Source organism: Cervus elaphus, chromosome 30 (genome assembly GCF_910594005.1).
Source record: "Cervus elaphus chromosome 30, mCerEla1.1, whole genome shotgun sequence".
Taxonomy (NCBI): domain Eukaryota; kingdom Metazoa; phylum Chordata; class Mammalia; order Artiodactyla; family Cervidae; genus Cervus; species Cervus elaphus.
Window position 1 is genome coordinate 19,751,267 of NC_057844.1, and position 17,751 is coordinate 19,769,017.

Below are 17,751 nucleotides of genomic sequence, written 5' to 3' on the forward strand. Positions count from 1 at the left end.
GAGATGAGTGCAATTGTGCGGTAGTTTGAGCATTCTTTGGCATTGCCTTTCTTAGGGATTGGAATGAAAACTGAGATTTTCCAGTCCTGTCACCACTGCTGAGTTTTCCACATTTGTGGGCATATTGAGTGCAGCACTTCAATAGCATCATCTTTCAGGATTTGAAATAGCTCAACTGGAATTCCATCATGTCCACTAGCTTTGTGCGTAGTGATGCTTCCTAAGACCCACTTGACTTCACATTCCAGGATGTCTGGCTCTAGGTGACTGATCACACCATCATGGTTATCTGGGTCATAAAGATCTTTTTTGAATAGTTCTTCTGTGTATTCTTGCCACCTCTTCTTAATATCTTCTGCTAGGTCCATACCATTTCTGTCCTTTATTATGCCCATCTTTGCATGAAATGTTCCCTTGGTATCTCTAATTTTCTTGAAGATATCTCTAGTCTTTCCCATTCTATTGTTTTCCTCTATTTTTTGCACTGATCACTGAGGAAGGCTTTCTTATCTCTCCTTGCTATTCTTTGGAACTCTGCATTCAGATGGGTATATCTTTCTTTTCTACTTTGCCTTTAGCTTCTCTTCTTTTCTCAGCTATTTTTAAGGCCTCCTCAGACAACCATTTTGCCTTTTTGTGTTTCTTTTTCTTGATAGAGAGGTCAAAGCCAGGTTGCGATCATCAGATCACATGGCATGATGCGTGCATGCGTGCTAAGTCACTTCAGTTGTGTCCAACTCTTTGAGAGTCCATGGACAGTAGTCTACCATGCTCCTCAGTCCATTGGATTCTCCAGGCAAGAATACTGGAGTGGGTTGCCATGTCCTCCTCCAGGGGATCCTTCCCACCTAGTGCTTGAACCTGCATCTCTTAGGTCTCCTGCATTGGCAGGCAGGTTCTTTACCAGTAGCGTCCCCTGAGAAGCCCCATATGGGCACTATAGCAAAGCATAAAGCAGGAAGAGGACCCCAAGGCGGCAGTCCTTCTGGGAAACTGGTAATATTGGTTCAGATCTAGGTAGCATGGCTCAGCTGCCTCACCTAGAACACTGTATGAAAGGTCAGAGCCTTCGCAGTACCTGACACACAACAAGAAGTCCCGGGCAAAAGTAAGATTGTAAGAGGTTAAGGATGAGGTGATGAAGGCACTAGCATATAACACTGTTTCCAAGCATTTGATAAGGAAGAGAAGGACACCTTGAAGGATTTTTGTTGCTTTTTTGTTAACTTTGAACTCTCAGTAGACTGAGTGGGTGCAACAGATAGGAAGAAGATGCAAGATAAGAAGAGGACAGTTAATGAGGCAAGAGTCTTATGCCCACAACAGAAGATGGAATCAAGACCATAGTGGAAAGTTTAACCCCCACGAAGAATTATATATATTTTTCTAAAATGAAAAAGGAAGAGAAAGAGTGAGTAAAGAAACTGTCCAGGTAAAGAGGAATGAAGTTACAAAGTACATGATTGCTCCCATTTTCTCAGAAGAGAAGGACTCAAAATCATCTCAAGAGAGTAAGAGTGAACTAACAGAATGCGTACTGGAGCAGAGTGAAAAGTGAGGTTACAAAAACACACAAATGTATTAAGAAGAAAAGCTAAAGTCTATAATTCATGTTCATCAAATTCAACGTCCAATGGTTACAATTTCACTTAAAATTGCGCCACAAAAACTAACTAGGCGAGACACATGCTATGGTATTCCTCCAACTTCCCAATTTAAGGACTAACAAAGAATGACATAAGAAAGAAGTCATGGAATCCTCAGGTATAATACACAATAGCATTATAACCAACAAAGATGGGCTCAGAGTCAGATGGTGATGAGTCTCATATTTCTCTGCCCTTCTTTGCTGGAGCTGTTTTCTGCTTTTTCCACAGTCGATACTTCTATGAAAAGTTCTTTCCTGAATCATTTACCGACACAACATAGCTTTTAAACAACTCTCATCCCATGTTTGCTCTCTTTTTATAAAGTATGTCATCTTCTAATTTTCCAAGTTTTTACAAACTTTCACTTTGCTACAAATTATTGAAATCAGAGCTACATGAAAAATTTTATGTTGGAAAATCATATTATTTCTATTATAAATCTTTAAAAGTACAATTTGTAAGCTGGTGCCCTAGAGCCAAGGAGAAAACAGGATTTAAAAAGAACACAGAAAGGACAAACAAAGATAAGGCTGAGTGAAGAGAGAGAAAACCTTGAGTTATAAATTACTCAGTTTAAAATGTCAAGGGAAACTTGTCTCAAAGTTTCCCTTTCTATGTTTTGAAGCTTGTTAATAATGGAAAGTCCTTTTAAACAAGATATTTAATTTTCAGATTCCAACAAATCCATTGACAGCAAACAAATACATAGAACTTATAATAAAACATATACACTGAATGGAAAAATCTCTATGGAATTAGTTCAGTAACTATAGTTGGATTCCATTTTCTTTATAAAACACATTTTACCATAACTCTAAAGACTTATAAAACATGATCTAGAATAGGAGAAATAATTACAATCTATTAATCACTACTGACCACAGGAAAAAAAATCTGTAATAAATATAAACACACAATGGTATCTTGTTTTACAAACAAAATGTGAACTAATTCTTGTGCCAACTACTAAAAGATGGAAAATTTCTCCATTTCAACACAGAATCCAAAACGTAGATGAAAGTTTTCACCTTAGTAAAAGAAGCGTAACTGTTATAAGAAACAGAATCTTCCTAAGAAAAAGAAAGATTTTTTAAAACATAAACTACCACCATGTGATAAGACAAAATCTCATATGCTGCTGTGCAGAATAAAATCACTAAGAATATTTCTAGGAAGCAATTTTTCGAACGTTTATGCTCTTCAATGCACCATTTCTACTAACAGAAAGCTAGTCTGAGAAAGTAATCAGAAATATGACCAGATATTCAATGATGCTATACAATGTTATTTATAATAGGAAAGCCCGGAATATCTACAAAAAAGAAATGGTTGAATAAATTATGCTATGCTATCACTTTATTATAGAATTTAATAGAATGTCAAAATAACATTTGAAAGGGTCATAGATTCATATAAGAAAAATATGCTAAATAAAAATTAAAAAATAAAATATATGAGTATTTCAAATTCATTTTTTATTGGAATACAACTGTTTCACAATACGGCAGTGCTTCTGCTGGACGGGGAAGTGAATCAGCTGTTATATGTGTATGGTGGTGCTGGTGGGTCAGTCACTCAGTCGTGTCCAACTCTTGCATGGGCTAGAGCCCACCAGGCTCCTCTGTCCATGGGATTCTCCAGGCAAGAATACTGGAGTGGGTTGCCATTTCCTTCTCCAGGGGATCTTCCCCACCCAGGAATTGAACCTGGAACTCCTGCACTGCAGGCAGTTTCTTTACCGATTGAGCTACCAGGGAAGCGCATATACATGTATCAAATTCACTTTTAATTACATATATACATACAACCTGGGGAAGGAAATGGCGACTGACTGCAATAGTCTTGCTTGGAGAACTCCACGGACAGAGGAGCCTGGTGGGCTGCAGTCCATGGGGTCGCAAAGAACTGGACACAACTTAGGGACTGAACAGTAACAACCTCAATACACACAGCCATTTGCATGTCCATAAACACATATAATTTTTATGCAGATAACATTAGAAGGAAATACTGTGAAATTTTTAAAGTAATTTTGTTTTTAGAATTACTTTTTTTTTTTCCTCTATTCTTTTCTGAAATAATCAGAAGTGAGATGAGGAAGGGAATATTGTTGTTTGGAAAATGTCACAATAAGACATGTGTTGTGCCGCTGTTGTAGCTCTAAGTTCTATCACTGACATAAATCGACCTGTGGCAAATGTGACTACCCTGCCGAGTGCAAGAGAAGGAAAGAAGTGCCACTGGCGCTAGTTGAGTAAGGCACCTAAAAGTTGTATACAGCAGGTTCAGGCTTCAATTCCTGAATAACATCACCTAATCCGAAAAGAGCAGCTGCGACAGCATCCAGCGGATATTCAGGGTTTCGATAATTAGTTGCTCAATAAATGTTCCAGTTTAAAAAGAAACACACTAAAAAAAAAAAAAAAGAAACACCCTGAGCTTTCTACCATAGCATTTGTAAGTAGAAAGTTTCATTTTTAAAAAAGTAGCAGCTATGTTTCTCTTTAAACAGGCATTTTAAAAAAAAAATGTAGGTTCTGATACATATAATGTACACACTCTACACTGAATATGATCAAGTCTGCAGACTCCTGGATTTCCATTATAACTCCATGCTGAGGAAAGCTATGAATGAAAAGGAAAGGGAAAAGCATGCTGTTGTCTTGATGTTCACTTCCTAACTGACAACTTTAAGGACACTAGAACATAAGCTAATGTGAAGGGAGGGAATTTGTGTGTTTTGTTCACTGCTTTATCCTGCTTTATTCTCAGCAAATATTTGTGAATAAATCTACAACTGATTTTTTAAAATTATGAATTACTTTCCTGTTATACAATGTTCTTTGTCTTGAATCAAAAAGTAAGACAAGGAGGAAGTGCTGACTTTTATGTGATGAGCTGGGGAACTCACTGAATAAAATTAGTTCTGCTTTTTTTTTTCTTCCTGCCCTTACAAGGGGGATGATGCTTTCTCTCTAGAGAAGTTCATCTCTTCTACTTTAATATTAACTTTCTTGCACAGATTGTATCCTGCTATTCTGATTAACTCATCTCACAATTTCTTTTATTTTTTCTGTATCTTTTTTCTTTGTGTATGGCCTTCTATGCAGAGTTGACCCTGGAACAAATGGAGGGTTAGGGGTACTAACCACCATGCAGTGAAAAATCTATGTTTAACTTTACAATTAGCTTTCCGTAATTGCAGTAACCACATTTGTGGGTTCAGCCAACCACAGATCATGTAGTACTGTAGTAGGTACTTTTTGAAAAAAATTCACAAGGTCAACTATAGTTTCTTTCTCTTTTTAACTGTGCCTTATATGCTGGGTTTAACATCTTTACTTCTTAGTTTCATTATGGGGTTTATCATTTCTTATATCCTAATTTGTTCTTATTTTAGTGTGCCTGGCCATTTTTATAGTCTGTTACTTTTTATATTTTAGAATCCCTCTTTTATTTATTAAATATATTTATCTTATATATTGGATACTTCTAATAGCTGAAATATCTGTAGATAAGTTTTAGTTCTGGTTTCTGCTGACTCTAGCTCAACGTATTTTTTTTTTCTCCCTTGTGTTTTGTGATTTTAAAAAAATGCATATGAGCTTAGTTTTTAGAATTTTAACTATGACTGTTTGATAACTAGGTTGATAATCCTGTCTATGGAGGATTTGTGATGGTTTCTGAAAACTGTTTCAGACCCAAGTCTATTATAAATTAAAACTCTCCTTGTAGAGTTTTGAGACCATGAAAATAGCATAAAATAAGGCCTCAAATCCAAGCAAATGTGAGCTGGTAACCAGGAATTTCTCAGGGAGATTTTAACTCCACCTAGAGTTGTATGCCTCTCCAGGATGGTCTCTGACAGGCCCCCCTACACTTTGCAGAGTGCAAGGGATTTTCCCCAAGTCTCCATTTTTCCCCACGTACAAGTTTCTATGCCAACAGAAACTGATGGATGCTGCCAAAGTATTCAGTGATTTCAGCACTTGTTTACCTCACAGAATAGATTTGCTTGGTTTCTAGCCCCAGAAAGTTTCCTTTGTTTTCTTATAGGTTCATCCATTTATTTTAAAGGATGTTTTAATATGGAATCTACTATTTTACATATTTTATGGACGTCTTCTCTATCATGATCGTCTCTGTTGGCTCAGACAGTAAAGAGTCTGCCTGCAATTCAGGAGACCTGGGTTCGATCCCTGGGTCAGAAAGATTCCCCTGGAGAAGGAAATGGCAACCCAGTCCAGTATTCTTGCCTGGAAAATCCCACGGGCAGAGGAGCCTGGCAGGCTACATACAGTCCATGGGGTCACAAAGAGTCGGACACGACTAAGCAACTTCACTTTCTTTTCTCTATCATATTCTCAGAAATGGAAATCTATTTAATACTTCTGCAATTGCTTTGTACAATTTAAATTGGGATATTATAATTAATCCTGATAAATCTTGTTTTAATGTGTTAGGGTAGTCTACAAGTCTGTCAAGGGCACCTATAATCTTGACTGAGTTATTATTGGGTTGGCCAAAGAGTTCATTCAGGTTTTTCTGTTAGATGATATGGAGAAACCCAAATGAACTTTCTGGCCAATCCAGTATGTTAGCTTACCTTAGAAGTTTGTATCACCTGCAAATTTGCTTCAACTTTCTCAGCCTTCACCACAGTCACTGATCAACACAGCTTCTGACAAAAAGAAAAGCTAAAAACTTAATTTAAAAAATCTTTATAGAAATTTTAACATTTTTTTCTTATTGTTATCAGGTACATAGAATTATAAATTGAATTTTCATCATCACCATATATCAATACAAATAAATCAAATTAAAATAGCCTATCCTGATTACTTTAACTGGTAGACATTTTAAAAAGTAGTATTGAACCAAATAAAAATATTTCAACATTGGGGGAAATAAGTAGAAATGTGAAAGGGTGGTATGGATAAGAGGAACTCTAACATGGCTGAAATCCCTATCAACCCTCACCTTACACAGGAGGAAACCACCTTATCTAAACTAGCATTTTCTAAACCACACATCTTGAATATGTACAAAAAGGTTGTGCAAAGCTTAGAAGAGCTCTGAAATATCACAAAGGGAAGCTTTGAAAGGTTTTTTGCTGATAAAAGCACCATGAAAACCCATGACTACTAGATTCTTTTTTCTTTTCTGCTTTGCCATAGCTTTAGTTCATATCTTTCACTAATTTCAGTCATCAATAGAAACTTTTATAAAATTTTTCTCTCTCAATATCCATATGATGGTGTACATGTGTACATGTGTGTATGTTTACATTTTCCCCTTAGAAATAAGAGAAAACTTATACTCTCTCCTTTAGTATAATGCTCTTGCATGAAGAATGTATAAACCACTGACTCTGGGTCTGCATCTTTATTTTCTGAGCAGCAACTAGCGGTTTAAATAGAACATTTAGCTCTTGATATTCTTTCTTCGCAATACTTGATGTATATATCCTGCAATAATGTAGTAGAAAAAACACAGGCTTTGGAATCACATAGATCTGGGTTTAAATCTCAACATCTCTGACCCTCTTATGAAAATAGTATCACAAATCTCAAAGGACACCTGTTAAGGGTCAAATTATGTATGTGTATATACATACATACATATATATATATATATATATATATATATATATATATATATATATATATAGTGTCTAGCACAAAGCCTGCCATGTGACCTGTGCTCTGATATGTTAGCTGTCTTTCTGTGTAATTTTGTACTTCATTTCCACTTTGCTCAATCTAGCAAAGGACTTTCCAAGCTAAATTTTCTAAGTCATAGCCCTGATAAACTACTGTGGCTCTGTTCAAGAATTAACATTTTGCAACACTTATTTTACCCAACAATAGACTTAAAATACTTTAAAAATAGCAATGCAACAACAATTATACTACTGAATATATCCCACTAAGGTACGGTCATCTCTTGTTATCCATGGGGGACTGGTTCCAGCCCAACCCCCTCATGGACAACAAAATCCATGGATGCTTACATCCCTTATATAAAATGGTATAGTGTTTGCATATATCATATGCACATTACACATATACTTTAAATCATCTCTATATTATTTAACAATGTACATGCTCTATAAATTGGGGGCAAATTAAGTTTTGCTTTTTGGAACTTTCTCGAATTTCTTTTTCCCGGAACATGCTCAATCTGTGGTTGGTTGACACTGCAGATGCAGAGGGCCAAGGTACAGCCCAGAATTTATGTTCTAAAGTCACTAAAATTAGGGCTTCCCTGGTGGTCCAGTGGTTAAGCATCTGCCTGCTAATGCAGGGGATATCGGTTCGATCCCTGGTCTGGGAAGATCCCACATGTTGTGGGACAACTAAGCCCATGAGCTGCAACTATTCAGCTTGCACACCCTAGATCCCATCTCTGCAACAAGAGAAGCCACCGCAATGAGAAGCTTGAGCACTGCAACTAGAGAAAGCCTTTGAGTAGCAATGAAGACCCAATGCAGCCATAAATAAAAAGATAAAGTTACCAAAATTGTTCCTTTTCTTGAGTGGATATGTCATCAAAATTCTTTATAGTTACATAAATTCATTTCCTTTTAGATTTCTCTTTCTACCTCTTTATTTTATTTTTGAATATGTAAACATACATGATTCTAAGATCGAAACTATATAAACAAGTTACAGAGAAATCGCTCCATCATTGGCACCATCCCTTCTACTTATAGATTAATCTATAGACTCTTCTGGGCTTTTGTTTTTTCCACTTCAAAATATACTCTGCAGATCACCCTATACTGGTGCATGGAGACTTTCTATAGTCTCTTTATGCATTCTGAGGAAAAGAGTGGCTTGGAAGGGACACCATCAACCTGGAGATTATTTCATTGTTGCCAATCTTTTGGTACTACAAGTAATTGTTTGACTAAATTTATACAAATGCCAGTTTATATTTTATGCCAATGTGTCCTTAGAACAGATTCCTAAAAGTGAGATGTCTGGGTCAAAAGATACATGCATATGTGATTCTATGAGATACTGTCAAATTCCCTCCTGGGCTTTGCACTTTTGTATTCTTACCAGAAAGGCATCAAAGTGCTGGTCTCCCACAGTCCATAGACTATATTATATAACTTTGGATTTGGGTGAGAAGGGCTTTTTTTAAGATAATTAATCATTTGTGGCTGTTTTATAATTTTTTTAATTGAACAGAAATTGCTCTACAGTATTGTGTTGGTGCTGCCATATGTCAACATGAATTGTTTTTGGCTGTTTTTGCAATATGCATGTATGCTCAGTTGTGTGTCTTTGCGACTCCATATAGCCGACCAGGCTCCTCTGTCCACCGAATTTTCCAGGCAAGAATACTGGAATGGGTTGCCATTTCCTTTTCCAGGGGATCTTCCCGACCTAAGGGTTGAACTCGTGTCTCTCGCATCTCTTGCATTGGCAGGTGGATTCTTTATCATTAGTGCCACTTGGGAAGCCCAGGTGAATTCTTTACCAACTGAGCCATCAAGGATTTTCCTCTTTAGGGTAGGCTTTTCTCTTCTACTTGCATTCTACTGACCCCAGGTCCTGCTTCCCTTTCCTCCGTTCTGAAGTCTCAACTTCACTTGTCATCTGAGCACAGGTTCTAGAGCTGACACTGTTTTATTTCAGTGTTAACTTGCCTACATAACCATAATTTGAAATTGTTAGGCAAGGGCGGTGGTAGTTAACTTTGCTCTCCTTATAGATCTGTGTGGTTTTCAAAAAGGATATATGGAGAGATTTGGATTTAGACAGGTACCATCATCCTACAGAAACCTTGAGCCAGGTTTTGTTTTGTTTTTTTAATTTTTGAATTATTTTCTTGACTTACTATGTGTGATCAAAATTTTTACTTTTTGTATTCTGGAACCAAGATATTCTTTGTGGTCTAATATAAAATAGATTTTTATAACTGTCCTATGTGCACTTGAGAACATATATTCTCTATTAATGGATTCAGACTTTGATACAAATCTGTAAGAGCTACTTTACTGATTTTTTTGGTCTACTTAACCTGACTTACGCCGAGACATGTGTTAGTCTTCTATAGATTTTTATAACTGTCCTATGTGCACTTGAGAACATATATTCTCTATTAATGGATTCAGATTTTGATACAAATCTGTAAGAGCTACTTTACTGATTTTTTTGGTCCACTTAACCTGACTTACGCCGAGACATGTGTTAGTCTTCTATAATTAGAGGTTTCTGTTCCTTCTTACCTCTCTAGCAGTTTCTACTTTATGATGTCTATTGATGTGTCATTTGATAAATAGATATGTTTTAAAATCTTTACTGTAAATATAGCCCTTAGCTTTATAAGGGTTATTTTATAATATCCTTCATCTTAATTTTTCAATTAATTCTTTTCAATTAAATTCTGCCTTGTCTAATACTAAGATGATGAATCCTGCTTTCTAAAAACTTTGCATTTATTTGATATGTCTTATACTCTTACTATTTTTATTCATCTATTAACTCCCTTTATACTTTTTACAACTGTATCTTTCATATACAACAGTCATTAAGTTGAGCCATACACATGTATTAATACATCTATTTTGCAATGAGATAATGCTTCACCTTCATTTTGTGTGTGTACAGATAAAAATATACAGAATATGTGTTCACATCATTATATGGTCTGCTCTCTTTGCTCTTTTTAGGGTAGATATTTCTTTTAACATTTAGGGGAGTGTTGTATATTTTGTTATCAGGGGTTAACTCTATAATAATAGCTTTATACAATACTCCTCATTTTCCCCTGCCCTTTTTAAGATAGTTAGTTCCCTGCTATTAACAGTAATAAAATTACTAACTTCCTCTTCTCCCCTACCTGGTATTGTAACACTTTAATGAGTGCTTTACATCTAAGTATGTATACTTATTTATAATATGTTTCTGTCCATCAGTCAGCTTCAAGCATTATCGTTTTCCTTATAGCTAATTCCTCTGAAGCAAGTGACCACTATTCTACTTTGCACTTCTCCTCACCCCCTCCTCCCTTTTTCTGTAGGTTGTATTATTTCAACATCAGATTATATAACATTTATATACCATTCTATCACTATATTATCATTCCTATCACTATTATGTCTGAAATTCTCCAGTATATTCTTCAAGAAGGGTTCCTAGGAACAACATTCCTTGAGTTGTTTCATGTTTATAAATGCTTGTTGATGTCCTGAATTCTTAATAGTTTGGTGAGAAATGGAATATTTATTTCCTTGAATTTTTAAAACATGTTGGGCTATTGTTTTTTAGTAGCTAAGTTGTGTCCAACTCTTTTGCAACCCCATGAACTGCAGCCCGCCAGGCTCCTTTGTCAATGGGACTTCCCAGGCAAGAAAACTGGAGTGGGTTGCCATTTTCTTTTCCAGGAGATCTTCCCAACCCAGGGATAGAACCTACATCTCCTGCATTGGCAGGAGGATTCTTTACCACTGAGCTACCAGCATGCTTTGTTAACATCTGGCATAAAATGTCACTGCTAAAAAAATCTAATCCTATCTGATTTTCTTTCCAAGTTTACTTGGTCTTTTCTCCATGGGTGCAGTCACGGAAGTCAAACTTGTGTCTTAACTAATACAAATTTAAAGTCAAGGAGAGGGATGGGGGTGGGGAGGGAAAAAATAAATAAATAAATAAAGTCAAGGAGAATGAGCTTTGTCAATACTACCATGGCATATGAAATGTTAAGAAAAAGAAAAGGAAGACCTAAAATAATTCAGGACAGTGGCAGTGATAGTAGAAAATGAAGAAAGCCATTTGGAGGCTGAAGTTACAAATTATAAAATTGGGCAAAAGGGAGACATAAGAATTTTGTTCTACATCTGAGCCACTGAAAAGCCATTAATCAACATAGGAAACATGAAAGGGGGTAAGTAGTACATAAATTGAGTAGATCTAATTATCAAAAGGCTGTGAGACATGTGTTAAGTGCTTAAGAGAGCAGAACTTTAGAATTAGGGCTCATTTACACAAAAATGAACAGCAGGAACAAGTGAGATTTCAAAGGAAGAAGTAGTGTTTCAATTCCCCTATGCTTTTCAAAAAACCTAAATATATAATAATTTAAAAATTTCCTTGCTTAAGTGAAATATAAGTGTACCATGTGTTTACCTCAGAAGCATTTTCAGTAGTTAATGGACATTCTCATAATTCAAACATCCAATCAATTCCATTGATTAGCTGAAAAGCACAAACTGCAGCAGTCATTTTGATTTTTATAGTTTTTATTTTTTTCTTAATTGAAATAGTTAATTTACAATGATGTGTCTTTTTCTGTCACACATAGAATTGATTCAGCTATACATGAATACATTTTTTATTTTCTTTTCCAAAGCAGTTTACATCAGGATATTGAATATAGCTCTCTGAGCTATAAAATAGAATGATCTTTATAAGTTTTAAATATTTTATTTTTAGTCACATTGTTTTATTCCCATAATGGACCTTATTGAATATCAGAAAAATAATGGTAAAACACATCAAATTAATGAAGACTATAGAAATATTTCTGAAAATCTCAAAATGTTCCCCCTAAAGTGATATCTACATAGTCAAAACTAATTACAAAGCCCAGCAAAGTATTTCTGGTACTTCAAAATAAATTTTAAAAGGATGATTATATGCAATATAGTTACAGAGAGGAAAACCTATCACATTTTAATGTTTTTAATAAAGAAGTGCTTGTATTTTCACTTATATATGGAATCTAAAAAATAAAACAAATGTAACAAGGCAGAAACAGACTCACAGATACTATACAAAGAAAAAAACTATTGGTTACCAAAGAGGAGAGGTATGGGTACAAGGCAAAACAGGTGAAGGGGATTAAGAGGTACAAACTGCTAGGCATAAAACTAAAAAGTTACAAGAATGTAATGTACAGCACAGGGAATATGAAACTGAGGCCCCCTAAAACTGAGCTCCTCTGCTGAGTTTATGATTAACCTCTCCAACCAAAACTTTATTCCCTTCCTTGTCCCCACCTGTTCCCCTCAAGATTAAGCAGTATCAAAGAAAAAGGAGGTACTGAAACAAAGCATGTTCCTGGGGGCCCCCCTTGGTACAAAAGCCCCCTCTGTGTTCCCCATTTCTTTGTTTGTAGAAGAAGGCTTTAGTCTTCCAGGCTTTCCCTGAGTTCCAAAGAGCAGGCACAGGCAGTTACTAATTATGGAAATGAGGGAATGCAGAAACAAAGGAAAAGCAGTTAAACAAGAAAAGTAAAGACAATAATTCAGTGATAAAGCAAGAGTCTTAGTTCCTCCTCAAGGGACAGACATAACAATCTGACAGATATCTTTATCAGGAACTAAGCCCCCCACCCAACTCTCCACCCAGGTGGAGGATGGTGACTACATCCTCAAGCACTAGACCCCAGATGAGCTCGGGCCAGAAGGTTGACGATTGAGACTTCTGAAGCATCACTGTTACCTCACTACCAACCAATCAGAAGAAAGTCATGAATTCTGCAGCCCTCACCCTGAAATGTTGTCTTCAAAACCAATCCCCTGAAAACCACCCAGGAGTTTGGCTCTTTTTAACATGAGCTACCCATACTTCTTATTAGGGCCTGCAATAATCGCTGTATTTTCCTTTACCATAGGCAATGTCAATAAATTGGCTTTGCTGTATGGCAGGTGAGCAGACTCACGTTTGGTTCAGTAAAAAATATAGTCAATATTTTATATTAACTTTGTATGAAGTATTATATATAAAGATATTGAATTGCAATGAACACCTGAAACTATATAATATTTAAGTCAACTCTATTTTAATAATAATATAAAAGAAATGCTTATCATCCATCACTCTAAAACCTTCACTCATAAAACCTTTAGGCATTTTAAAGTACCAAATGCAAGAATTCCAAACAGGTTATGGGAACAATTTTTATTGACTTTTTAAAATGCTGTGTTAGCATGTATATCCATGGCTGATTCATGTCAATGTATGGCAAAAACCACTACAATACTGTAAAGTAATTAGCCTCCCACTAATAAAAATAAATGAAAAAAATAAAAAATAATTTAAAAATAAATAAAATGCTGTTAGATAGATTCTAATCTATATTCAGTCACAAAAATATTTAAAAGGTTTCATCTAATTTTTTCTTTTATAAACTATGTATCACTTGATAATGGAAAAGAATCTAAATTTGTATATATGAGATTGCGTTAAAAAATAATCTAACATCAAAGTTAAATCACTTTTACTTAACATCACTTAACATTGTTCACGTAAAAGTGTTACAACAAACATTTCTATGGATCTTCAGATTATATATTATGAAATCTAGAGAATTATATTCTTCAAACAAAAGTCTGCGGATACTCACCTAATTTGTTATGTTAAAATTACTTATATATAGAACATATTTACGCAATATAGTAAATGTAAACACAGTATTTTGACTTTAAGTTGTGTTAAAAAGAAAATAAAAGAGTAATAAATTTTCTTCAGCAGAAGAGACTGAGAGCAATAAGTTTGGCATCATTTACTGAGACTGGATACTTTCAAGAAAAAAAATGGCAAATAGAGCATTATTACTTAAGGGTTCATTTTCATTACCTCTACTGTAGGATCTCATAAACAGACCTCAGAAAAAAAGGATTATGAACCTGTCCTTAGTATTATTCTAATGTATAAAATGGAAAAGAAAAACTTAAGTTCAAGTTTTCTGGAAAGCAGATTAAAAAATTATTTTCCAGTTAGGCTAAAGAAAAAAAAAATGGACACGAGTTTGAGTAAACTCAATGGACATGAGTTTGAGTAAACTCTGGGAGTTGATGATGGACAGGGAGATCTGGTGTGCTGCAATCCATGGAGTCGCAGAGTCAGACACGACTGAGCGGCTGAACTCAACTGAAAAAAAAAAAGTGTATCCATACCTCCCAATTGCTGTATTTTTTAAATTTATTCATTCAACAATTATATTTTTGAATATATCCCAAGAACTATTACCATGTTATCCTTACCCAAAGGCTTTCACAAACATTTACTGAGCAGCTACTTTGTGATATTGGTGTTTGTTAACCACCAAACCCTTTGATAGCCTATACAGTTCTCCAGAGCCAAGGACTGGTTCCAAAACTCCCCATAGACACCAAAATTCCTTAGGCACCTAATACCTAAGCCATCAACTCCATAATAAATTACTGATATTTGAACTCTTATGACTTAAGTTTTTAAGATTCATGGATAAAAAAGTAAAATTTTTAAAGAAAATTAATTTTCAATTGTTTATTTTACTGCTGTTTTCCTTGATACTCCTGCCACAAAATAAAAAGCACTGTTGACTTGATTGGGTTACCAGTTTACCTTGAAAAGTGATTTCTAAACTCAAGGCAGTATCTTCGCTCCTTCTCATGAGTATCAAAACGGCTAACGTTAATCATGAAGTATTAGCCTTTTAGCTAGGTTTTCGGATCTGAGATAATTTCCCCCTCAAATGAATAACCAAGCAAGCTTTCTACTTTGGTTTTTAAAAATAATAAAGGGGAGAAGGAGATAATTCCTGCCTCCGTCCTCCCATCTCAAAGAGCTTGGGAGTTAAAAATGTTTTCTTTTACACAAACCTCTGCCTACCCAGGACAAAGCCACCAAGCATGCCAAGGCAAACCCTGAGATTCCCAAATCTTCAGCAGATTGTAATCAGGAAAACCAAGATTTGACAAAATTCTTCCTTTGCTTCCACTGTTTCTGCAAAGGCCATCCACGTTCTAGCTTTTAAACAAACAAACAAAAAAAACCCCGCTGCAGGAGTACCGGCTGTACACTAATGAATGAAACTGCCCTAACGCAGAACCTGGGGCTCACGGCTTCCAAAGGATGGTCTTAGAGGTTAAGCAAAACACATGAGTAGTCACTCCCTCGCAAACGACAGAAAACGAAGACGTCTCTTTCGACTCGTAAAGATAGTCGTATCTCCCTCTCTCCTCTTCCATTACCAGTCTTGTTCCTTTCTCCATCAGACAACCCTCCTTGTCACTATAGAGGGCTGATGGTCAGAATCTTTCGCAGACAACGATTACTAGACTAGTTCCCTGGAACCCAAGGGATCACCGTTAAAGCGTCAGAGTCCACGCCAAGCCCTGACAATAACAAACCAAAGCCTGTGTGTGATCCTAATCACCTCCATCATTTATCTCTCTTTCCAGCCAGGGCTGAGACTCAGACCAGGAAAACTTTTCCCTTTCAGGGAGGTAAGAAGCTTCCAGGTCTGTTTCCTCAGGCCCCTTCTTTCCTCCATTGCTTCTTCAGGACATCTCTATAGCTTGAGTCGCTAAGGAAGGTTCCAAAGGCCCAGCGGCCCAGTCCCAGCCACACACAAGATGGCAGCCAAGCACCTACCAGAGGAAACAGACGAACCACCCCTCCAGCGATGCCGGCCTCTCAACTGTGGATAGCCGCATTGGTCCAGTCGGAGAGCGCGAGACAACCCGAGAGCTCTGACAGCCAATCGGAAGACGGCGCGCTCAAGCGCCGCCGCGTTGCAGGCTGTACGCGCTCGGAACCTCTGAGGCGTGAACCCGGTGGAGGTGTGCAGTCAATGCGCTAGGGGCTGGGTAGTGGGAGCGGTAGGTGTCCTACTCCTCCCATTTCGGGTTGGAAATATGGGCGGTCCTCCTTACCCGGCTGAGGCGAGGAGGGACTGTTGGCAAAGGTGAGGTTTAGTAAGTGGGAAGTACTTCCCGGCCAGGGGGCAGCTGAGGCCGCGGCTTCTCGGCGGCATTGAGTGGGAGAGGAGTCCGACCCGCGGGGAACTCAGCCTCGCCAGCGGGGCGGGCGGAGCGCAGCTCTCGACTGTCGCGGGCTGCGTGGAAAGCGTTAGCTGAGCTAGTGTAACGGCCCTGGGTGGCCCTCCCGAAGCCTCGCTCCAGGACCAGGGAACGCGGCGGAACTCTTGCCGCCTGGATCCCAGCCTTTGCGACCTCCCTTGTCCCTCTTACCCGCGTCCAGTCCCGGGCTGAAGGGGGGGAATCGCGGGCGCCCTGAGTTCTCACCCCCCGCATTTCAGTCTCCTGTAATCCGGTTGCACACGTTCTTGAGAGGTGATTCCTAAAGCAGCTGGGAACCTGAAGCTGTGAAAGGGGCTGCGGAAAATGAACTGCAGTCCAAAATCCAGAAGCAGAACTTGACGATTTAACCACTGACCCATTTCACAGGTAAGACTACAGAAACCCTGAATAAGTAAAATCATTTCCCCAAGATCACGGAGTTGAGAGCAGATGCTCAGAGCTCCTGACTCTAATTAACCACAACCCCATAAGTAGTTATCCCCAATAGGTAGGAAGTAAAATAAGAAACAATATGTAATTGTGCTCATCAGCAAGTGGAATCCTGCAGTGAGTTCTGTGTGTGTTAAGAATGAGGCGGTAGATTAGAAGGATCAAAAAACGGGCTCAGAAACCAGGCTGCTTGGTTCCTTAGTTTGTCTTTGCTATTTACAGTGTAATATCTTTAGCTTCTTTGTGAGAAAAACCAGGCATGCTACAGTTTGTCCCTCGCGATTGTTATGCAGGTTAATAAGAACAGGGGAAGTGTTTAGAAGCCTGCCTGACACATGGTTTATACTCAATAAATATTCATTACTGTCATCCCTGTTAAAACATAACGGAAGAGTCACAGTTTCACAAAAGCCTATTGGTGAAAACGAACCATAAATCGAAGCGAATCAGTATTTTTCTGCCAAAATGAAAAAGTGAGAAGGGGGGAAAATATGAACAAATTTTTAAGTACTGTTACAATCTAAAGTTAAATTGGTAGTCTCTGGATGATGAGATTATGAATGATTTAAATTTTCTTCTCTGTGCTTTACAATATTCTGCAAATTTACTGAAGAAAACCTTTTTTGTGATTACTAACATATTTGGCCTCTTTCATGTCTTCTTTATTTACCGTGTTTCTGTTCGTATCTTTTGTATCTTGTATTTTTCCATTTTTCTTTGAGTTTAGCCCCAAGTTTTCTTTGTTCTGTTTTCTTTTTCATACTGTTCTTTTTACATTTTTTAAAATTAATTTTTATTGGAGGATAGTTGCTTTCCAAAGTGTTACCTTTATATTTTTAATGCAAT

General features: G+C 37.1%; 2 protein-coding genes across 8 annotated transcripts in view; one reads left to right on the forward strand and one right to left on the reverse strand.

Annotated features, from left to right (window-relative positions):
* CAB39L (calcium binding protein 39 like) overlaps positions 1 to 16,147 on the reverse strand; it is a 91,041-nt gene extending 74,894 nt beyond the window's left edge. For all 3 annotated transcript variants that reach the window (XM_043892130.1, XM_043892128.1, XM_043892127.1), the window contains exon 1: positions 16,028 to 16,147. The gene's annotated coding sequence lies outside the window, so the exon portion shown is untranslated. The remainder of the gene's footprint in view (positions 1 to 16,027) is intronic.
* Positions 16,148 to 16,149: 2 nt separating this feature from the next.
* LOC122686822 (PHD finger protein 11) overlaps positions 16,150 to 17,751 on the forward strand; it is an 80,669-nt gene continuing 79,067 nt past the window's right edge. The window contains exons 1-2 of one of the 5 annotated variants that reach the window (XM_043892118.1): positions 16,150 to 16,254; positions 16,695 to 16,842. The gene's annotated coding sequence lies outside the window, so the exon portion shown is untranslated. Of the gene's footprint in view, positions 16,843 to 17,751 lie in introns of all 5 variants that reach the window. The other 4 variants (XM_043892119.1, XM_043892120.1, XM_043892117.1 and 1 more) reach the window with 4 other exon arrangements.